Source organism: Meriones unguiculatus, chromosome X (genome assembly GCF_030254825.1).
Source record: "Meriones unguiculatus strain TT.TT164.6M chromosome X, Bangor_MerUng_6.1, whole genome shotgun sequence".
In the NCBI taxonomy this organism is placed as follows: Eukaryota; Metazoa; Chordata; class Mammalia; order Rodentia; family Muridae; genus Meriones; species Meriones unguiculatus.
The window spans coordinates 149,734,698-149,759,995 of NC_083369.1; the positions used below are offsets into that span (position 1 = coordinate 149,734,698).

Sequence of the window (25,298 nt, forward strand, 5' to 3'; positions counted from 1 at the left end):
ATGGGCCGTGGCTGTTAATTTTTTTAAGATATTTTAAAAAGATTTTTTTCATGTGTGAGTGAATGAATGTCTGCATATATGTATCCCACCTCTGTGACTGCTGCCTAAAGGGCCAGAAGAACATGTTTGATCCCTTGGAACTTCAGTTATTATAGGCTATTGCGAGGTTGTCTTGTGGGTGCTGGGAATGGAACCCACATCCTCTGCAAGAACTATTGAATCATCTCTCCGTTTCATAAACTAGAGAAATTTAAGGCTATAATTTTCAGTTATTCTGCTTTGGAAGCACATGAGAAAATGATCTTAATATTATCGTATCTAAATCTGCATTTAATTTGTAACATTCTTATACATTCTTTTGCAAAACAGACCACTTTTTAAACTGGGGATATTTGTATGATGGCATACTATTAAATAAACTACATTAATAGGCAAATCTCATAAATAAATTATAATACTGTTATTTGATATATTCTTATCTTTTGTGAATAAAGACTAATCTACAATTATTTTGGTTTAGTTGTTTTTTTGTTGTTTTTTTTTTTAAGAGAGGGTTTCTCTTTGGAGCCTTGACTGTCCTGGATTCACTTTGTAGACAAGGCTGGCCTCGAACTCAGAGATCTACTTGCTTCTGTCACCTCCACTGCTGGGATTACAGGCATGTGCTACTATGCCTGGCTTGATCCACAAATCTTGAGTCAATAACAGTCTATTGAGAAGTACAGGTCCGACCGACTTCCAAGATGGCGGCTAATGACCAGCTTAGCTGAAGGGGAGAGGGCACGCAATGCAGAAATTGGTGAGTGAAGGGGCTGATCAACCCAGAACAGAGTTATCTAGACTTCCAAGAAGAAAGAGACTAACCTTGATTTGAGTCCTTCTAGAATCAGGTCACGACAGACTCCTCCGGGAGGAGACACCCCGAGAGGTGATCCCTGGGCACTTCCCCACACCCAAAACCCTACTCCCTCTTCAGAGGAGGCAGGAGGCATCCAGCAGAATCAGCCACGGACCACACTGTCTGTACCCCAGGCCCAACGAGAGCTACAGCTCCCACCAAAAATAAATAAATAAATAAATAAATAAATAAATAACCCGAGATTGGGGCTGAGAAATCCCAATCCTTTCGGGCACTCCCCGAACACCACCATAACCCTGTCATGGCGGAGCGGAGGGATAGAGAGGTGCACATCGGATTCGCAGTGCCCTGACCCCAGTGCTGCTGGCTGCTCCTAGCAAACAAACTTAAGCTCGGGATCAGGGACTGTGGTCATTCCACATGTCCTGAGATTCTCCCGGGTCCAACACAATAAGAACCAGAATACCACCATAACCCTGCCTCGGCGGAGCTGAGGTTTAGAGAGGCGCACAGTGGCTTCACAGCGCCGGGACACCAGTGCTGCCGGCTGCTCCTAGCGAACAAACTTCAGCTCGGGATCTGGGACTGTGGTCATTCCACATGTCCTGAGACTCTCCTGGGTCCAGTGCAATAAGGTCTAGCACCAAATCCTAGCACTGGTGGCCCCCCCGAACCCTGGCAGAGAAACCCTGGCTCAGGATCGGACTGAGAAGTCTCAACCCCTTTTGGCACTCCCCTGAGAGCTCCGACATAAGCTTGCCTAGCGTAGGAGAAGGTCAGAGGGGAAGGACAGAGAGGCAACCTGCCACAGGACAGAGCACCCCCTCTCCAGCTCACCCAGCGCCCCCTGGCAGAGAAACCCCGGCTCAGGATCTGAGGACACTCAACAATACCTAGTACTCTCTCGGAATCAGCAAACATAGGGTCTACTGCCAGGCTGCTTCTGGCAGAGAGATCTGGGCCTGGGATCTGGTATTGAGAACACTCAACCCAAATCTTTCCCGTACTACCCTGGGACCAGTCAACATAACCCCTCCTGGCAGAGGGAAAGGACAGAGAGGAAGCACACAGGAAAGGTGGACACCAAGTCCTGCGGCCACAGTGTCACAGAGCTGTTAGTCTCCCCGCGCATTTACCGCAGCAGGACCAAATCAGAGAGTAGAGATCAAGAGGAACCCCTGTGCATTCCAACTGGTCCTGCAAGAGAGTGAGTGAGCCTTCTAGGGAGAGTTTTCCCCAGACCCAGGGCCTCTCCACAGAAGCAACCAGAGATCCCTGCCACCCACACCCCTAGTGTGGGCATCATAGGGATTCTTGGGATAGCGACCACAACGTTGAAGCCTCTTCCTTGTGGGTCCACCAGTGTAATCGAGGCAAACAATCCCTGGATCTCAGACAGAAATACATAATAGTGGCCTGCAGGCCACTGCAATAGTCAGAGAATCCACGCATGTACACTGCGCCCACTAAAAGTGCATGCGAATAGCACCAGCATCACAATCCTTACTTAGGCAAAACTGAAACCACAATGCACACTCCCAAACCAGTGAACCTCTCTCATCTTCCTGAAAAAACAGTCCAGAAAACATAAAGAGATGATGATCATAGCCCAAACTACAAACTCAAGGAACAAACAGTGAGGGTTATACATAACCAGATGGCTAGAGGCAGACGTAAGAACACACCCAACAAAAACCAGGACATAATGACCTCACCAGCAACCCCACAAACCAATGGACACTTCAATTCACTAGATATACAAGAAAATGACCTCAAAACTATGTTTCTCCAGCTATTAGAGGCCCATAAAGATGAAATGAACAAAGCCCTCAGAGAAATAGCCAAAGAAATAGAGTCGAACCAAGAGGAAACAAATCGAGCTTTCAGAGAAATGACCATGAAAATTGAGGCAAACAAAGAAGAAATGAACAAAGCTCTCAAAGGAATGTCCACACAAATGAAGGCAAATAAAGAAGAAACAGAGCTCTCATAGAAATAAAGGCAATTACAGCCAAAGAAGTAGAGGCACAATTAGTGATATAGAGAGAGGAAACGGACAAAAATATAGAAGCTGACATTGAAAAGCAGGACTCCACATTGAAACAGATGAAGGAAATGGTGCAAGACATGAAAACAGAATTAGAATCAATAAAGAAAACACAAATAGAGAAAAACCTGGGGCTGGAGAACATAGAGAAAAGATCAGGAACTACAAAGGTAAGCATCACCAACAGAATAGAAAAGATGGAAGAAAGATTCTCAGGAGCCGAAGATACACTTGTGGAAATTGATACGTCTCTCAAAGAAAAAATAAAATCAGAAAAGTTCCAAACACAAAACATCCAAGAAATCAAGGACACCATGAAAAGAAAAAACCTAAGAATAATAGGAGTAGAAAAAAAGAAGACATTAGGCTCAAAGGTCCGGAAAATATTTTCAAGAAAATTATAGAAGAAAATTTTCCCAACTTAAAGAAAGAGATCTCGATAAACATACAAGAGGCCTACAGAACACCAAGTAGACTAGACCAGAAAAGAAATTCTTCACGTCACATCATAGTCAAAACACTGAACCTACAGAACAAAGAAAAAATTCTAAAAGCAGCAAGGGAAAAAGGCCAAGTAACATGTGAGGGTAGACCTATCAGAATCACACCAGATTTCTCAACAGAAACTATGAAAGCCAGAAGGGCCTGGACAAAAATCATAGAGTCCTTATGGGACCACAGATTCCAACCCAGACTACTATCCCCAGGAAAACTTTCAATCAACATAGATAGAGAATTCAAAATATTCCATGACAAAACCAAATTTAAACAATATCTACATAGTAACCCAGCTCTACAGAAGTTACTAGAAGGGAAACTCCAAACCAAAGAAAACAACTACATCTAAGGAAACAGAGGAAATAGATAACTACACAACACAAAAACCAAAAGAATACAAGCACTGAAACTCAGTGACACCACCAACCCCACATCAACAGTAAGTAACAATTGTTGGTCACTAGTATCTATCAACATCAACAGACTCAACTCCCCAATAAAAAGACACAGACTAACAGAATGGTTGCATAAACAGGATCCAACATTCTGTTGCATCCAAGACACACCTATGCAACAAAGATAAACACTACCTCAGAGTAAAGGGCTGGAAAACTGTTTTTTCAAGCAAATGGTTCCAGAAAACAAGCTGGAGTAGCCATCCTAATATCTAATAAAATAGACTTTCAACCCAAGTTAATAAAAAAAGATAAGGAGGGCCACTATATCCTCATCAAAGGAAAAATCAACCAAGAGGACATCACAATCTTGAATATCTATGCCCCAAATACAAGAGCACCTACATTCCTAAATGAAACAATATTAAAATTAAATCATACATTGATCCTAATACCTTAATAGTGGGAGACTTCAACAATCCACTCTAACCAAGGGACAGATCAACTACACAGACACCAAATAGGGAAATAAAAATACTTACAGACTCCCTAAAACAAATGGATCTAATAGACGTCTACAGATCTTTTCATCCAAACTCAAAAGAGTATACCTTCTTTTCAGCACCACATGGAACCTTCTCCAAAATAGACCATATAGTTGGTCATAAAGCAAGCCTCAACAGATACAAAAAGATTGAAATAATCCCTTGTATTCTATCTGACCACCATGGATTAAAGCTGGACCTCAACAACAACAGAAATAACAAAAAGCGGACACGCACATGGAAATTGAACAACTTGTTACTCAATGACAGCTGGGTTAAGGAAGAAATAAAGAAAGAAATTAAAGACTTTCTAGAATTCAATGAAAATGAAGGCACAACATACCCAAATTTATGGGACACATTAAAAGCAGTGCTCAGAGGAAAATTTATAGCACTAATTGACTTCAAGAAGAAATTTGTAACATCACATACAAGCACCTTAATGGCCCAACTGAAAACCCTAGGAAAAAAAGAAGCAGATACACCCAAGAGGAGCAGACGGCTGGAAATAATCAAACTCAGGGCTGAAATCAATCAAGTAGAAACAAATAAAACTATTCAAAGAATCAATGAAACAAAAAGCTGGTTCTTTGAGAAAATCAACAAGATGAGACAAACCCTTAGCAAAACTAACTAAAAAGCAAAGAGAATCTATCCAAATCAGCAAAAACAGAAATGAAAAGGGTGACATAACTACAGACAATGAGGAAATTCAAACAATCATTAGGTCATACTGCAAAAGCTTATATGCCACAAAATTCGAAACCCTAAATGAAATGGACAATTTTCTTGATAGATTCCATCTTCCAACATTAAGTCAAGATCAGGTAGAAAGACTGAATAGCCCTATATCCCCAAAGGAAATTGAAGCAGTCATTCACAGTCTCCCTTCCAAAAAAAGCCCTGGGCCAGATGGCTTCAGCGCGGAATTCTACCGGAACTTCAAAGAAGTGCTAACACCAATTCTCCTCAAACTATTCCCCAAAATAGAAACAGAAGGAACATTACCAAACTCATTCTATGAAGCAACAGTCACCCTGATACCTAAACCACACAAAGACTCAACAAAAAAAGAGAACTTCAGACCTATCTCTCTTATGAACATTGATGCAAAAATACTCAATAAAATACTTGCAAACCGAATCCAAGAACACATCAAATATATCATCCACCATGACCAAGTAGGCTTCATCCCAGGCATGCAAGGGTGGTTCAACATATGGAAATCCATCAATGTGATCCACCACATAAACAAACTGAAGGAGAAAAAACACATGATCATCTCCTTAGATGCCGAAAAAGCATTTGACAAAGTTCAACATCCATTCATGTTTACAGTATTGGAGAGATCAGGGACACAAGGCACATATCTAAACATAGCAAAGGCAATATACAGCAAACCTATAGCCAACATCAAACTCAATGGAGAGAAACTTAAATCAATCCCACTGAAATCAGGGACAAGACAAGGCTGCCCACTCTCTCCATTCCTCTTCAACATAGCACTTGAAGTCCTAGCCAGAGCAATAAGACAACTAAAGGAGATCAAGGGGATACAAATCGGAAAGGAAGAGGTCAAAGTGTCACTATTCGCAGATGATATGATAGTATATATGAGCGACCCCAAATATTCAACCAGAGAACTCCTCCAGCTGATAAACACCTTCAGCAAAGTGGCCGGATACAAAATCAACTCAAAAGATCAGAAGCCCTCTTGTATACCAAAGACAAAAGGGACAAGAAAGAAATTAGGGAAACAACACCCTTCACACCCTTCATAATAGCCACTAATAACATAAAGTACCTTGGGGTGACACTAATGAAGCAATTGAAACAACTGTTTGAGAAAAACTTCAAGTCTCTGAAGAAAGAAATTGAAGAAGATATCAGATGGAAAGATCTCCCATGCTCATGGATTGGTAGGATTAACATTGTGAAAATGGCCATCATGCCAAAAGCAATCTACAGATTCAAAGCAATTCCTATCAAAATTCCAACTGAATTCTTTACAGACCTTGAAAAAAAGATTCCCAGCTTCATATGGAGAAACAAAAACCCAGAATCTCCAAAACAATCCTGTACAACAACAGATCATCTGGAGGTATCTCCATCCCTGATCTCAAGCTGTACTACAGGGCAACAGTAATAAAAACCGCATGGTATTGGCATAAAAACAGAAAAGAGGATCAGTGGAACCAAACAGAAGACACAGAAATAAACCCACACACCTATGAATACTCGATTTTTGACAAAGAAGCCAGAACCATTCAATGGAAAAAAGACAGCATCTTCAACAAATGGTACTGGACCAACTGGATGTCTACATGCAGAAAAATGAAAATAGATCCATATTTATCACCCTGCACAAAACTAAAGTCCAAGTGGATCAAAGACTTCAACATAAAACCAGATACTCTAAATCTGTTAGAAGAAAAAGTGGGGAAGAGCCTAGAACTCATTGGCACAGGAGACAGCTTCCTGAACAAAACACTAATAGCACAGGCTCTAAGAGCAACAACCAATAAGTGAGACCTCATGAAACTGAAAAGCTTCTGTAAAGCAAAGGACACCGTCATCAAAACAAAACGACTGCCTACAGATTGGGAAAGAATCTTCACTAACCCTTTATCTGACAGAGGATTAATATCCAGTATATACAAAGAACTAAAGAAGCTGAAAAGCAGCAAACCAAGCAATCCAATTAAAAAATGCGGAAAGAGCTAAACAGAGAATTCTCTGTAGAGGAATATCGAATGGCAGAGAAACTCTCATTAGCTCAACCTCATTAGCCATCAGGGAAATGCAAATCAAAACGACCCTGAGATTTAATTTCACACTCATCAGAATGGCCTAGATGAAAAACTCAAGTGACAACACATGCTGGAGAGGTTGTGGAGAAAGAGGAACCCTCCTCCACTGCTGGTGGGAATGTAAACTGGTACAACCACATTGGAAATCTATCTGGAGCTTTCTCAGACAATTAGGAATAGTGCTTCCTCAAGACCCAGCTATACCACTGCTAGGTATATACCCAAACTTTGCTCAAGTACACAAAAGGGATACTTGCTCAACCATGTTTATAGCAGCTCTATTTGTAATAGCCGGAACTTGAAAACAACCCAGATGTCCATCAAGGGAGGAATGGATACAGAAATTGTGGTATTTTTACCTAATGGAATACTACTCAGCAATCAAAAAGGAGGAAATCATGAAATTTGCAGGCAAATGGTGGGATCTAGAAAAGATCATTCTGATTGAAATAACCCAGAAGGAGAAAGCAAACACAGTATATACTCGCTTATATAGACCTATACGATATGATAAACATTATGAAATCTATACACATAAAAAAGATAATCAAGAGAGAGGACATGGGGTAAGATGATCAATTCTCATTTAGAAAGACAGATGGGATGGGCAGTGAACGTATGACAGGAGTCTACTGAAGGCATCTGAGAGACTCTAACTAGCAGTGTTTTCAAAGCAGATACAAAGACTCATAACAAAACCTTTGGCAGAGTACAGGGAATCATATGAAAGAAGGGGAGTTAGTATGATGGGGAAAGGATAGGAGCTCCACAAGGACCAGATATACATGGGCACAGGGTCTTTTCTGAGACTGACATTCAACCAAGGACCATGTATGGATATAACCTAGAACCTCTGCTCGGATGTAGCCCGTGGTAGCTCAGTAACCAATTGGTTTCCCATAGTAAGGGGAACAAGGACTATTTCTAACAGGAACTCAATGGCTGGCTCTTTGACCTCCCCACCCTGCAAGGGAGGAGCAGTCCTGTTAGGCCACAGAGGAGGACATTGTAGCCAATCCTGAAGATACCTGATAAAACAGGATCAGATGAATGGGGAGGAGGTCACACCCTATCAGTGGACTTGGAAAGGGGCAGGGTGGAGAGGAGGGAGGGAAGGTAGGAGTGGGAGTGGGAGGGAATGAGGGAGCAGGATACAGCTGGGATACAGAGTTAATAAAAAGTAACTGATAAGAAAAAATAAAAATTTAAAAAAAAGAGAGAATTACAGCTCCATATTTTTCTCTTAAGAAATGAGATAACACAATGCTACTGGTAATATTAAAGAGCACCTGATGAGTAAGGCTTTTAACCTTTCTTTGTTTTGAAAACATACTTTTAGATTAATTAGGTTTTTTTCACTTTATATCCCAGCTGCAGCCCCTTCCCTCATTCCCACCCAAGCCTATCCTCCCTCCCATTGACTGTTCTTCCAGAGGACCAGTTTTCAATTGCCATCAACCACATGGCAGCTCACAACTGTCTGCAAATCCAAGATCTGTCAACATCACACAAACACACATGCAGGCAAACACCAATGCACATAGAGGAAAAACAACAACAAAAAGGTGAATATGTACCAGACGACAACACCCAGGAATCAATTCTTCCCTTTCACTGTCAATTCTTAGACTAAGTAAAAAACAAAGTTGGTTCTACAATCCATAAGAGTTTGTACTCTGAAGCTTCCATACCACATACAAACCTCCTAGGAAGCTCTGAATCAAGAACTTTGAAGCAGTCCACGTTCCAAGTAATACCTCAGATCCTGAACCCCAAGCCCTTTAAAATACACACAAGCCACGTACTGGCTTTGGGTAAGCAAAGTTTAGAAGATCCAGCTTCTCCACAGAATTCAGAAAACATGAGACACTCCATTGCTTAACTCCCAACTCTCAGTTTTAATAATGACCCTGCCAGAAAGACTGTTACAACCATGAGCTCAAGCTTTAATTAAACTAGTACTTAAAAGAACCAGTTTTTGTATGGTAACAATTAGGGCCTCTTTTTCCAAAACCAACATTTTTAAGATTACAACTTTCTAATTATATCATATACATATATGAATCATTTCAAATATAATTATCCAGGAAGAAAAAATGGTTAGGGCAACCAAAATTTACACTTACCTGTCTCTTCCCTTCCTGACAATATTTACTTCAAAATAATAAAACCCACAGATTGCTGGTATCACATGCGTGGCTTGAACAGATGCTTCAACATTGGGAGTTCTACAACAATCTACATGTGAAACGAGAAAGACATAGGACAGATGCGATTTTCAAGTGAAAAATCTTAAACAATTCAAGACATTAAGGCACTGAGATGAAATTTAATTTCTGTTCTCATCATTTCAAGTAACTGAGGAAGTGACAAAACATTTACTATTGCAATGAATTGAATTGAATGTGCAAAATAACTGCAGCTAGCCAAAAAACTCTTTGCACTATCTCTTGGTTGTATTAAGAGTTCAGAATCTAGTCAGGCGTGATGGCACAAACATTTGATCCTAGCACTGGGGAGGCAGATGCAGGCAGATCTCTGTGTGTTACAGGCTAACTTGGTCTACAGAGTAAGTTCCAGGAAAGCCAGGGCTACACAGAAAACTCTTGTCTAAAAAAGTTTTCAAGAAAAAAAGGTCAGAGGCTAATCAAGGAGGTCCCTGGTTAAGATGATCAACCCTTTCTCAGAAAGGCCAACAGGATAGAAATCGAAAAGGGAGAAAACAGGGAACAGGACAAGAGCCTACCACAGACGACCTCTGACTTTACCCTGCAGGGCATCGAGGTAGATGCTGAGACTCATAGCCAAACTTTGGGCAGAATGCAGGGAATCTAATGAAGGAAGAGGAGAAAGACCTGGAGAGGACAGGAGCTCCACAAGGAGAACAACATAACCAAAAAATATTGGCAAAGGAGTAATTTCTGAGACTTATACTCCAACTAAGGACCAGGCATGGAGATAACCTAGTACCTCTGCACAGATTTAGCCCATGGCAACTCAGTCTCCAAGTGGATTCCATAATAATGGGAACAGGAAATGTCTCTGATATTAACTCAGTGGCTGGCTCTGGAGTCTCCTTACCAGGCCACAGAGGAATACATTGCAGCCACTCCTAATGAAACCTGATAGGCTACAGTCAGATGGAAGGGGAGGAGGACATCTTCTATCAGTACACATGGGGAGGGATATGAGAGGAGATGAGGGAGAGAGAGTGGGATTGGTAGGGGATGAGGGAGGAGGCTACAACTGGGATACAAATGAATAAACTGTAATTAATAATAAAAATTCAGACTCTGAACACAATGAGTATGGGCAGTGGCTGTTAATTTTTTTAAGATATTTTAAAAAGATTTTTTTCATGTGTGAGTGAATGAATGTCTGCATATATGTATCCCACCCCTGTGTCTGCTGCCTAAAGGCCAGAAGAACATGTTTGATTCCTTGGAACTGCAGTTATTATAGGCTATTGTGAGGTTGTCTTGTGGGTACTGGGTATCAAACCCAAATCTTCTGCAAGAACTACTGAATCATCTCTCCATTTCATAAACTAGAGAAATTTAAGGCTATAATTTTCACTTATTCTGGATTGGAAGCACATGAGATAATGATCTTAATTTTATCGGATATAAATCTGCATTTAATTTGTAACATTCTTATACATTCTTTTCTAAAACAGACCACCTTTTAAACTGGGGATATTTGTATGATGGCATACTATAAAATAAACTACATTAATAGGCAAATCTCATCAAGAATTTATAATTCTGTTATTTGATATATTCTGATTATTTGTGAAGAAAGACTAAGCCACAATTATTTTTGTTTGTTTGTTTGTTTGTTTGTTTTTTAAGACAGGGTTTCTCTTTGTAGATTTGGCTGTCCTGGATTCACTTTGTAGACCAGGCTGGCCTCCAACACAGAGATCCACTTGTCTCTTCCACCTCTAGTGCTGGGATTACAGGCATGTGGCACTGTGCCTGGCTTGATCCACAATTCCTGAGTCAATTACAGTCTATTGAGAAGTACAGATCCATATTTTTCTCTTAAGAATTGACATAACACAATACCTGTAATATTATAGAGCACCTGATGAGTAAGGTTTTTAAAATTTCTTTGTTTTAAAAAATTATTTTTACATTAATTACAGTTTTTTTTTCACTTTATATCCCAGCTGTACCCCTTCCCTCATTCCCTCCCAATCCTATCCTCCCTCCCAATAACTGTTCTTCCAGAGGACCAGTTTTCAATTGCCATCAACCACATGGCAGCTCACAACTGTCTGCAAATCCAAGATCTGTCAACATCACACAGACATACATGCAGGCAAAACACCAATGCACATAAAGGAAGAAGAAGAACGAAAAGGCGAATATGTATCAGAGGACAACACCCAGTACTCAGTTCTTCCATTCCACTGTGGGTTCTAAGGACTGAACTCAATTTCTTTGACTTGCAATGAGCCATTTCACAAGTTCACCATGAAAACATTTTTATAAAGGCAAAAGCAAGACTCAGCCCTAAGACCACAGAGAGCCAATGAAGTCAGCTAGTAAGACAAAACTGTAAGCAGAAAAATGCAGCCTGCCCCACCACATCCCAATAATTTTAACATATGTAGGTAAAAGAATTATGATGAGTTGAGAAAAAAGAAAAAAAAATAACTGCACAAATATGCCAAAAAGTCACGTGTATATGTGTGTGTTTGTGGGATGCATGTGAGAAGATGTATGCATATGTGTGGAGACCAGAGATCACCACAGATATTGTTCAGAAGATATCACCAACTTTGCTGAGAAGGAAGAGGGAAGACTCTTACAAGCCTGGAATTCAACAGAGTAGGATACACTGGTTACCAGGGATGTGCCAATCTCTGTTTTCTCAGGACAGGAATTACATGTTCATGCCACCATCCATGAAATTGTTTTTGAAATGTATGCCCTGAGGCTCAAACTTAAGTCCTCATGCTTGTGTAGTAAGCACATTACCAGCAGCTGAACTATCTGTAGCCCCAATCCTTTTATGCATAATAACCACTTAATAAGTAGACATTTATTGAATTGTAGTAACAGTGAAATAGATTTTCAGTAAACTGTATTCAAATAATTAGGTTAATTGACCATGCAAAATTGATGCATTAAAAATTAGACTGTCATAGTTGGGCCTACTCCATGTAAGCTGTTGGTTCCCAAAACAATACATGCTATTTGCCATTGCTTTTGGTTGCTCACCAGAATGAGATGGTTAAGACCCTAATGACAGACACACTTTAATCATAGTACATAGAGAAAACAAGCAGGAGCTGAACTGGAAACTTCTTCACTGATAGCTATTGTTCATAGCGCCAATAGGTGCTTTGCAGGCCACTAGGGAAGAGCAGTCATCAAGAGTCTTCCTCAACTGTGGACACTGTGTGTTACTATACTACTGACCCACCAAGCAAGTTGTACCTACAGGTAAATTAAATAGTGGCATGACCAACAGCACTTTGATTGTATTTAAGGTCCACTCACCTCTCATTCTATAGACCTGGCTAGAGCTCGTATCTGCGGAGGTACTAATGGGGAATCTACTTCTGTTGTTTTGCCAAATAGACCCATATACCCTGATGAGCTTGTAAAGTGGCTTCTAAGTGTTTATGTTTATGCCCATAGGTTAATGCTGTTATTAGCTTTGGTCAAAAGAGTTTCTTTCTACAGTGGGTGGCAGCTAGTAGTCAAGTGTGGAGAATAAGTGATCTCTGAATGTTCAACCCAAAATAGAAATCTATAGTACCTTCTCCAAGGCTCAGGGAACATCACAGAGGAGATGTAGAGAGAATGTTGAGAGCTAGAGGAAGGAGTGGAGTACTGTGAAATGCTGTCTTCCAAGCATGGCAGAACAAATGTACTCTTGAACTCTAACCAGATAGGATTATCTGCACAAGCTTAGGTCTGTCAACATTGAGTTTCATGTAAAGGATCTACAAGTAAGAAGTTAATGGTTATTAGGTCAGGGAGATACATTTTCTTCAGTGATATAGGCACTGATAAGATGTTCTTGCTCCTGTATCAATCATCACCCATGATTTGTAAGCAACCCTAATGAAACTCAATGGGTTAAACACACACACACATACACACACATGGGGAGAGGGTAAAAGAAAGAGATCAGTTGGAAAAGAAATTGAATCAGTAGGAATAAGACAGGAAAGAAGAAATTATTGACTGGACATTTTAATTGGAATTCTAAATCAATTATTTTATTATTGGGCTTTTTTAAAATAATAAACAGTAAATTTTGGCAGTAACCAAAACTTATTTTAATTTACCAAAATTTTTATCCTAACAACAAATGATAAAGTTTCTGGTACTAACCACAACTTCTATGATTGATCTCAAGCTATAAATGAGAAGTAATATCTAACATATCTAGTACTATAGGAAAAGCCACATTTTAAGTGAACTGTATTTAGTAAATCCGTTAATATTCAAAACAACCCAATGATTAAAAGTACTATGTAGCCTCATTTCATAACTGAGGATAAAGTGAAATAAACCATGTCAATTTTAGAAATCTACTGATTGAAAATTCCAAGCCAGCATAAGTGCTGCAAATTAAATTCAAGAAGCCTGCTCCAGCAAGAGTCCTGGCCCCACATGAAAGATTTAGGGACATTGAGAATTCTGGGAGTCATGCCATATCTATCCTCATCTATTTTTTATCTGCTTTAAGGCAGAAGAAAAAGAGAATGAATCATGTAAGGTGCACAACTTCTAAAAGTACCATGAGGTCTTGCATGGAATTTTCTCATTCAACATTTGTAACATTGGTTATATACCACCATTTTTAAAAGTCAAACTTTTACAGAGATGGTATCATTTGTTCCAAATTGGTAGACTCATGCTAAATCCATGCAAATTAAAATCCTATACATGTTTTCATCACATAAAATATCCAAAAGTTCTTCACAATTTTAAATCTATTAAGAGCCTTTGTTTATTATGCTCTTGTAAAACATTTTAGAAAATTTTGTAAATGTGAAAATGTAAACAAGTTGATTCATTATTAAATTTAAAAATCACAGAGGGAATGGAGGTGTAGCTTAGTGGTACAATATTTGCCTAACATATACAATGCACTAGGCCAGTTCAACCTTTACATAGCTATGACCCTTTAATACAGTTCCTTATGTTGTGGTGACACCCCAACCATGGGCTTTTTATTCCCACTTAAAGCACTCCTTCCTAGGCCCACAGTCTATATTTGGTAACTACCTGCAACTATTCCACCTCAGAAATACTAAATTCTAACCAGGCCTGTCCTACAACAGAATATATTACTTAAATATGACTTAGTTCACTTACATTTGAATATGGGAATGGTGGTAACAGAATCAAGATGTCACTTGGTCTATAACACAGCTTTTCTCAATACTATGATAAATGTTAAAAGGTTAGCAATATGGAAAGCCCTTAAACAGAAAGATCTGATATTTTAACAGAAGCATATCTCAAAGGACACAGTATGCCACTATGTTAAGCCATCAGGGCAACAAGGCAAGGGACAGAGGTTAGAGGTTTTAAGAAGGTTTCCTATATGAGTAGAGATTCATCCATTCACTTCCACCACATACGTCCAGCAGTATGGGAAGTTAACAGAATCAGAATTGGCATTAGAAAATTACCCACAATCCCATAGGATATGACGTTTATCAACTAGAGTTCCAAATGTAGTTTTCTTTGCCTTTACTTAGAATTCATTAATTCAAAAGTTACTGAGATCAATACTTTCTCCCTTTCCCTGAGGCTATTTCAAATGTTATGCAATGAAGATTGTTTTATTAAGTTGGGTAGGGTGGTTTACATCTACAATCTCAGCACTTGGGAGTTAGAAGCAGAAAATTAGGAATTCAAAGTTGCTTTCAGCTAAACATAGTGACTTCAAGGACAGCCTGGGCTACAGGAGACCCTATCACAGTGGTTCTCAACCTTCCTACTTCGGAGACATTTTAACAGAGTTCTTCATGTTGTGGTGAACCCCAACCATAAAATTATTTCATTGCTGCTTTGTAACCATATTTTTGTTACATTTATGAATCATAATGTAAATATACATGTTATGTAATATGTGACTCCTGTGAAAGTTTCATTTGACCCCCAAAGAGGTTGTGACTCACAGTTTGAGAGCTGCTGCCTTATCAAAAAGAACAAAGGAGAAAGGTGATTAGAGAGCGCAAAGAAAATGAAAAAGGGTGGAAAGTGCCTAGATTATTTTGTCAAGGTGGGCCTGGTAGTGTTGACCTGTTACTCAGTACACACAGTGTACTGAAGGAGGCAGCTTGCAAAATGAATGACTACATGGGCAACTTATATAGACCCCGTCTAAAAATATTAAAACAGGCTAGGGATGTAGCACAGCATTAAGCCATTTAGCCAGAATGCATTGAAATGCTACTTAAAAAATAAAAATCACATTCTGCATTCTACCCTGGAGTTTTTGCCTCTCTCCTAAATGATTTTTTAAATCTGTGTTCGTTACAGTTCTTGGTATTATAAAGTTCTATAGTTTGCCTAAGACACAATGCCATGTATCCACACTACAGTACCACAAGCACACAAGATATTTTTACTGTCTGAAAATACCCTCTATGCTTAGTCTATTTGATCCCATTCCTTGGACAATCACACTTTTTCACTGCCTCTACTCTTTTACCCTTTCTACTTAGTCCTTTTAGACAGGTTGCCTTCACTTAGGAATACGGAGTTCAAATTCGACATGTCTGCATGATGACCTGATGGCGCACTACATTGTTCCTTGATAACATCCCATTACATCAAACTTCTTGGGTCTCTTGATCCCATCTGTCACCAATTACTGAAAGATATCTTGGTTGCTACCACTTTAAAGATCGTCAGTAAATTTGGTACAAATATTGACCAGCAGAGAAGGTTTAGGTATTCAGATGAGCTAGGTAAATATTTGGGTATACTGCTAACGGGAAGTAGGATGAACACATCGTTTGTTGTATTAGTACAGCCAACCATATCCAAAGTGGCTATACCATTGTGCATCCCCACTAACAATAATTTGAGGTTTTGTTGTTAGGTAGCCACACCAACACCTGGCAAACTCTCAGGTTATGGTTAAAATTTAGCCATTCTAACATGTGTATTCCTTGTTTGGAGTTTTGGGATTGTTATGTTTTTTAAAGAGGCTTTTCATTTCAATTAATTAGGTGTCAAGAACACCTTCAAGAAGAATCTAAGGCTGAAGTGTCAGACATGTGCAATGCTAGTACAAATACCAGTGGGGACTCACCAAGGCTTGCATCTCATTAGAACTGTGACTGCTGTGTTGTTACAAAGTTCCACACTCCTAAGTAATTATCCCAGCCTCACCCTCCCAGGGTCCTGTTATTTCTAATGCACAGTTGTATGGAAAACAAGGTTTTCTCCACAATGCATTTGTGGCATTGCAACAGAAATGCCTGTTGTCTTCTTATAGAACACACTATCTAAAGACTTCACTTTTACAGGTTATCTAATTTTCTGAAACTTTCCTTGGGATTTTTTTTTTCTTCTTCAAGGACAAGCTTAACGGAGAATCTCTTAAAAGGCCTCAAATGCCCTTGATTTCCTTCATAAGCCTATACTTCCACCACCCTTACCAGCAAAGCCGTATCCATGGCCTTTCATCAGTATCACAAACCACTTACAATTCTACTACCCTAGCAGTCAATGTGGTAAAAGATCACTGCCACAAATTCATCACCTGGTCTTTCTCAGTGTCACCTACTTTATGTTCAGAAATCTTCAGTCAACCTGTTTCAGTTATTCTAAAACGATCATCCACTTCATATTCATTCATGTTAAGCTTTTGAAGCTTGCTGAGTTTATTTAATGAAGAAAATGAGAGGCCATTAGATGTAGTCAAAGTCAGTTCTCCACTCTGCTATTCCAATGTGATCCATGTCCACACCAGCCTGCCTCCCATGGTCTATTTCTCCTCTCCAGGACCTACTACCTGTGTTCTGCAAAGACTGCTACTGGTCTTTACCTCATCAGCGCTCAAACAAAATATCTTTAGCAAAATCTTCTTCAATTTTACCTCACCCTTTGAGAACACAAAGTCCCCACAATTTATTCACTTTTATCACTAGTTCTGTGCCTCTGTGTGATAAACAATTGTCCCTGTTAGTATTGTATTCAGGTTGGTATTGAGTAACAAATTTACCTTTACCTAAAATCATAGTCTCATACCAATTTGAACATCACTTCAGTTTTACTTACAAACTGAATGAAGACTGATGCAGAACTAATACAACTGTTGTCACATTACTTTCAAAAGTCTTGATCGTGGGATTTCTATCTACCCTGATGATATCAGAATCTAGCCCTCAGCTAAAATGTAACCAAATATTGGCCATTAAAAACAGAGATGTTTTTCCCTTACCTTATAAAGATAATCTTGCTATGTTCCTCAAGAGTGCCCTCTCTGCCACATCATCTCTACTTGGAACCTCCACTTATCCTTTCAACTCCTGACAGCTGGGTTTTATTTCCATCATGAAATACAGACTGCCATCCCTAAGGCTACAATGGTCTTATTACAAAACCAGTGATCAATTTTCCAGGTCTATCCACTACACACTACACTATCCACTGTATACGGGACCTCTTCCTCCTTTCTAATTTCCACAGCTCAGGTCCCATGACACTGCTCTCCTTTCCACCCAGGTACCTCAAAACAGTTTCTTCTTGTGCCTGCATCTGCCTGTTAATGACCCATTAATGTTCTGCCTCTGCCATAGCTCTCTCCCTCCATACAGTAAAACACTGTCAGTTCACCTACCTCCTCAGGATAAGTCCCAAACAGTGCTAACAGTAATCCCTCTTCGCAGGCTTCAGATGACTTAAAACCCTTCCCAGGAGGAAGGTCCTCACATTGTCCCTAATGAAGAAAGCAGGGCTCAGACTGTGTGTTACCACAAATACTCTGCATTTTATTACTACTCCCATTCTAATCTAAGCCAACACATGTGTTATGATTTTACTTGTGAACTGTCCTTCACAAGCACATGTTTAAAATTGGTCCCTGGCCGTTAGATCAATCAGGGAAGTATGTTGGAACCTTTAAGAGGTGGTATCCATTGAGTTGCAATAAATGAGTTGTTGAGGGTGGATCAGAGGTATTATTTCCTGATCCATAGGACAAAGGAAGCAGCCTCAGCGTCCTGTTGCATCCAAGAACCCCAACATGCCTTCCCCTACTATGGAGGACTGTGTAACCTTCAAAAGGATGAACAGAAATAAACCAATCCTCCTATGATGTTTCTGCAACTCATTTTCTTACAGCGTTGAGAAAAATAACTAATCCAACATGTTAGCAACCTGTGTGAAGATTACTAACTCATATAGTAATACCCGTGAAAGCTCTAGACAATAAACTGTGTAGTAGCTCAGCAGGCATCATACTTCCACAGAGCTTCAAATGAGAAGGAAAGATAAGCCAGTCATGGAGCAAAGATCTAAAATCTGCAGCTGTAGCTGAGTCTCAGCTCCAGAATTGGTACAGCTTTGTGAATTTCCATGGGTGAGTTCACTTAAAAACCCTTGATTCCAGTACAGTTACTCAGCTCCATTGTGAGGCTTTTTTTTTTTTTTTTTTTCTTTCAGCATCTCCTGATTTCCATGAAAATCTCTTATTAAGATTCCAATTTCTAGGGCTTGGCATGGTGGCACACATCCTTAATCCCACCATTCAGAAAGTTGAGAGGTAGGTGGATCTCTGATATCAAAGCCAGCGTCGTCTATATAACTACTTCCAGGCCAGCCAAGGCTACACTGTGAAATCCTGTTTCAGAAACAAACAAAAGATTCTCATTTTCAATTATCCTCAAGGATATTATAATGCAGTGCTGACATCTTCCAAACCAATTTGATTCAAGGTTTACTTTAAGAAATCTATAGAGCTAGGTATGTAATACCTCTTTATTTTTCACATTATTCCTCATATTTCTGTGTTACCTTAAAAAAATCTCAGAAATATACATGCATTTCTCTGTCCCTTCCCACTCTCCATGTTACATTCTTTAAAGCAACAGATTCCTAAAACAATTGGCATTTTTTCCTTGTACACTTGAATCTATCTTTCAATCAATGTGTGGTCTTAAATTAAAATGAGTCAGGCACTTCCTTTTGATATCTCTTGATGATTCTCTACATCCTACAGAATAAAGTCTAAGCTTACAGATCCAACTTAGAATAACTGTTTACTCCATGCTTTTGACTTTCATACACTCTGCCCTAGACCTTTCTCTCATCTTTTAAGCTTGGCTACCGAGCTTAACTTTTCCAAGAAACAGCAGTGGTTCTCAACTGTAGGTTGAGGTCCACTGGGGGCAGGGTCAAATGACTCTTTCACAGGAGTTGCCTAAGACCATCAGAAAACAGATGCTTACACTGCAATTCATAACAGTAGTAAAATTACAGTCATGAAGTAGCAACAAAAATAATTTTATGGTTGGAGTCACCACAACATGAGGTCACAGCATTAGGAAGTATGAGGGCCAGTCTGAGTTAGAGGCTCCTATCTTCCACCATATCATTCTAAAATTTCCCCCACTTCTTCATTTTATTTTCTTTGAACTCTGTGCAGTCAAAGATGGTATTTTAATTTTCTTTACGCCCCGAAACTGGCACCAAGTAAACATGGAGTTTACACGAAAGAATGAATGAGTTGAGTAGACAAGGTGACAAACTTAACAGAATTATCTGCCCCATACCTAGCTAGTTTTTTCTGAGTATAATTATTAAGTTCCATCAAAGCAAATTTATCAAATTTTAGCAAAGAGATCCAAGGGAAAACTCAGTTCACTTCCAATTCATTTGATTTTTTGCTTTGATACAAAATCTTAGTATGAAAGACAGGCTGGTAAAATAAAACTCTGTGTCTTCAACCTCCCACACATCCTGAGATTACAGGAACTCACCTCCATGCCCATTATAAATTTCTTGTTTTTAAAGATCTCTTAAATTACCCTTATATAGTGTGTGTGTGTGTGTGTGTGTGTGCAGAGTAAATGAGTTATCTTCCTCAATCACTTTTAGTCTTGTTTTATGATCTCTCCCTGAACCTGGAACTGGCTGTTCTCTGGCTAAAAACTCCCTAAGCCATACCTGGGCTCATCTGGACAACCAATCACCCCCCCCACACACACACACACCAAGGGTTTCAGGTGCACACTGACACAAACTGCTTTCATGTGAGTGGTGGTGATCTGAACTCTGGTCCTCATGCTTGTAGAGAAAACACTTTACCCATTAAGCCACCTTCTTATCACCCCTATAATCCTCCTTTGTCTTTCCAAGCAAACATTTCTTAAGATATTTGATCAGACTTAACAAATATATTTTTAAGTCAGTGAGATGGCTCAGTGAATAGGAGTACCACAATGACCTAAACTCCAGGCAATAGGACCCACAAGATGGAGAGAAAATAAGCATTTTAAGTTGTCCTCTGACCTCCACATGTATGTGCTTATAACACACAATAGCACATAAGCCTGCATGTAGATTCCTAATTACATTAAAAATATAATAAGGAAACAGTACAACATTTTCCGGGAATTATATTTAGTAAGGGTTGAAGACTAGTAACTGCTGCGACTTGGGGAGATTGCTCTGCAAAAACACAACTTGATGCTCTCCCAGGACTTGAGTTTGGTTTTTGGCACCGACACCATGTGGGTCACAATTGCTAGTAACTCCAGCTCCAGGGGATCCCATGCCCTCTTCTGGACACCAGGGCACATGCACTCAGGCATGCATACCCGACACCCACACATAAAAAGAATAAAGATGCTACAATTAAAAGGTGCACTTCACCATTTCACCACTTCTTCAGGCTCCCACGTTCCAATTCTCTGTCATCTGTTCAAAGCACTGCAAGGCAGGACTACCAAAGTGTCCCAAATTTTCTGAAGCATTACTGAATTTCAGTTACCTCTTCCCCTAATGAGAAATACCTTTGATGGCAACTGTCTTTCACTAAAGTGAAAATAAATCAACACAAATGAAATGAGTTATTACAATTAAAGCAGAAATCACAAAATTTGGAGACAGAAAAATTAGTTTTATTTTTGATTTTTTTAAATTTATTTATGTATAGAAGTGTTTTGCCTGCATGCATGTGGGTGCTAGAAATTAAATCCATGTCTTCTACAAGCTCAATAAGTGCCCTTACAGCTGAACCATCTCTTTAACCCCACAAAATTGTCAATCCTGGCTGACTTACACAAGATTGTGAAAATCTAACCTTCAGGTGCTCCCACTTGCCAAATCTACTTGTGTCAGATCTGTTTGTGTCTCTTTAAAGAGTCCTGATAGTGTGTGTGTGCATGCTTCCACTCATCTGAAAGAGAGAGTGGATCTGTAATTGAAGCATTTATGCTAACTGAACCCAATGTCATATTCATTAAATGATTCTTTAATATTCATCAAAAATAAAATAAAGTTATTATAATCAATTCTAAACCTGTTACTTTAGAAATTAATCAACTGACAATTTTTTAAGAGGGCTAGTCTTGAGTGTTTCAATAATAGCTTGTTACATAAAATGCCTCAAAAATTTATCATAAGACCAGCAAGGTGGCTCAATGGGTAAGGACACCTGCCAACAAGTCTGATGACCTGAATTAGATCCCTATAATTCACATGGAGGAAAGAGGGAATCCACTCCCACAAGTTGTCATCTGAGCTCCACAACTGTACCATGTCAAACTGATAGGAGCAAACACCCACACACATGTACACAGTTAAAAGAAAAAAAAATAACACACTATTCCACATATACCATAACTCTCCTGCAATTCAATCCATTTTTATCTAGGTATTTGTCATTTTTAACATGGAACCTTCCCATCTCTGAAGATACTGCTTCCAATTCCAATTCTAAATTGGATCAGCATTTCCAGTTTAGAAGAAAATTTTAAACACAGAATGTGTGCAGACCAAAATCAATATCATCATTTTTGGAAAACAAGTTTGATCAATCTTTTACAGTTTTGTAATACAGAAAAATGCAAAGAGTAATATTTCACGTTAAAAAAGCAATGCAGCACAAGGATACATCACATAAAACATCTACTCTTGCTTGTGAATTTTACATTTTATTTATTAATCTACATTTCCTTTTTGCTCTTGAGTTAAAGTTGTCCAGTGCATTTGGTGTCCTTCAAAAGACAAACAAATAACCAAAAAAAAAAAAAAAGCAACACCAGAAAAGACACAGACTTTAAAATAGCAAGACTCCATGAAGGTTTAGAAGAGAGACACTGTCTTTGTAACATGGGAAAAGGAGAGACAAAGGAAATAAAAACTGGAGAAAAGAATGACAACCACTCTGTTCTTCCAAAACTAATGGTTCATGTTTATCAAACAAGAATGTTTCCAGAAAGTGAATATCAGTGTCACACAACAGAAAGTAAGAAAAAGGCCACAGGAAAACTGTGACATTCAAAGCCCAACCACGTAAGCATGCATTTGTCTCTGGCCTAGATGATTAATTTTACATAAAAGAAGTAAATACAACCAATCAAGGAATGTTACAATGCCACATTAGCCACAATCATGAGAGCTAAGCTCCCACAGAAATTTTCTTACTGACCATCCAGGTCAAATACCACAGCACTCAGAAGACTCTGATGCCCACTCTCCTAACAGAGCTAATACCACCAGTGACTGCTGGGATTCACAAAAGCTGGGATTCTTTGCTCACTAACCTCCCCTACACAATCTCTGCCTTTAAATGTAAAATGAAGTTCTGTCAAATCTAACAAAAGCATTCTGGCAGCCAAAACAGAAATGAACATAGCATAGCACTTACTGTTCACACCAATTTAAAACCAAAATTAAGTAATAATCCACAAGGAAATCAACAAAATGTCCTAACTAAAGGGGAAAAAACCCTTTGGTATTTTGAAAATTTCAGACACTTATATAGAGGAATATAATGGAATATAAAGGAATATAATGTTCGAAATAGTAAGTACTTCTTTGGATCTATGACAACAAGAAGAAATGTAAGAAGGCCCATCTTTGGGTAGATTCTTTACAACCAAATCATTCAGCAGATTTCTGTTGCCATACTCATTTAAACAGTAGCTGATTTTTCAAGGTTCTTCTCAAACCCCAGTTGTTCATTCTTTCTGAATCTTGCCACAGGTTTGTATACTCTACCTACATATCGCTAGGATCTGAAGACCCCCCCCTTCCTTTATAGCCAATCAAAAAGAGCCTGCTTAGAATGTAAACACTCCTCTGCTTTAGATTCAGAGCCACCGGGATGTGTATCAAAAATGATAGCACTGCATTGTTTTTTGACTGTTCCACAAAAGTAAACATGATGAAGGCATTTAATCTTAGGTACAATTCAACCCTGCCCCTGTCATTTATAATTTTCTATACAACTGAATTGTTTAAAGCTTTGTTATAACCTCGGAAAAGTGAGGATGGGAAGGAGCAGAAGCCTAAGGTGGCTAAGTATGTTAGCTGAGGGGCAAAATATAAGCCAATTTTCTTCAAAAGGCTAATTGGTATCTTTGAAAACCCTTGTTTTCAACAAAACTTCATGTAACACCACCTGGAAACACAGGACATTTCCAATTTGGGATAGAGGAGGGGGCAGTTCTGCTCCCTGAAGAAAACAGGGAATACAGAGGTTCCCCTCTCACTCTCCCAGTTGCATTCAGTAAGATACAATGATGGCCAGCTTGGGTCCCTTCTCATTTTCTACTCCTACACAATCTCAGGCATAATTTGGGACAAATAACACACTGATTAGGCCTCTCTGTCCCTCCTGTGTATCTTGGGTCTCGATTAATTAGAAACTGTACCTCGGAATCCTGTCTCGCACCCACCACTGCATAAGAGGAGATAACCTCACCTTCGCTACCTGGAGAACAATGTAACCCAACTCTGGCCAGTAGATTTATCTCAGGGAAATAGGAAGGGGCAGTGTATCCCGTCATCCTGGATTCCCTCAAACCATCCCACTCTGGGCCTAAGAAGCCAAGCTCCTTCCCTAGCCCAGAGCCTCACCCAGCACTGTCTGATCTCTAAGTGAGACCTGGAATCCCATACCTCTGTAGTGCACCCTCAGGTTGTTCTGTGAGATGCCAATGTAGCTGAACTTGTCCTTCAGGCTCCAGGACCTGGGCAGTGAAGTCTTCTGCTCATCCATGGCCAGGTATAGGCTCTTCAAACGCTCTGTGGCTCCTGCTCATAAAGAGGTCTCCAAACTCCTCGAGGTCTCCAAGGCTGGGACCTGAACACCTGCAGCTGATCCCGGAATGCCTGCGGCCCAGCCAGGGACATGGCCAGGCCAGGTGGAGCTCTGGCGGGGTTGGCCCCTGAGGCGGTGCACAGGGGCGGCATGGGTGGCGGCAGATGGGGCAGGATGGAGGCCACCTCAGTCCCTAAGCCTCCACAGGGTTTACCACCCTGGGAGGAATCGATGCTGGAGGCCATGGGCGCGGGCAGGGCATCTCAGGAGCCAGAGGCCCCATTGTCAGCTGGTGGCAGGGGCTGCTCAGACATCCCTGCAGCGACTCAGAGAGCGACTCCTCCATTAGTCACCGCTTCCTTCTGTGCTTCCCTGGGCGCTGTCACTGTGACGCCCAGAGGCGCTGTCACTGTGACGCCTAGTCTGCGCGCCCCGGAAGTCGGGGCGCAGCGGTTGAGGAGACCCGCTTTGGGTGGGCCAGGCTGCGCGAGGAACCCTCCGCCAGTCAGTGGCGGCCAGGTGACCCCGGGTGGTGGGAAGGCAAGGGGCGCTGGCGGGCGGGCCTGGGTGAGGTGAGGGAAAAGAAGCAGAGAGCCTACGAGGGGCGCTCCTCTCCCATCTGTTTCCGGCGGGCAGACAAGCTGTGGAGACGCTGCGCGGGGGTGGCGCCAGCTGAGGGGGTGGCGACAGGTATGCCTGCCTGCTGGCTGTTTGGCAGCTTCTCAGGTGCAGGCTCAGCCCTGCTTCTCCTAGAGCCATTCCCTCAGACTCAGAGAGCCTGCTTTGCACCCAGGGAGAGCAATTGAGCCCTGCTGGGCCACAGGGAGCGGAGCGAGGGGTTCCCCAGTGAGTCGATAAAGGACTGCAGGAAACCATTTCTGA

The 25,298-nt window shown here is 40.3% G+C and overlaps 1 pseudogene; it reads right to left on the minus strand.

Moving 5' to 3' along the window:
• LOC132649978 (uncharacterized) overlaps window positions 1-24,661 on the minus strand; it is a 51,209-nt pseudogene extending 26,548 nt beyond the window's left edge.
• Between the last annotated feature and the right edge of the window lie 637 nt (window positions 24,662-25,298).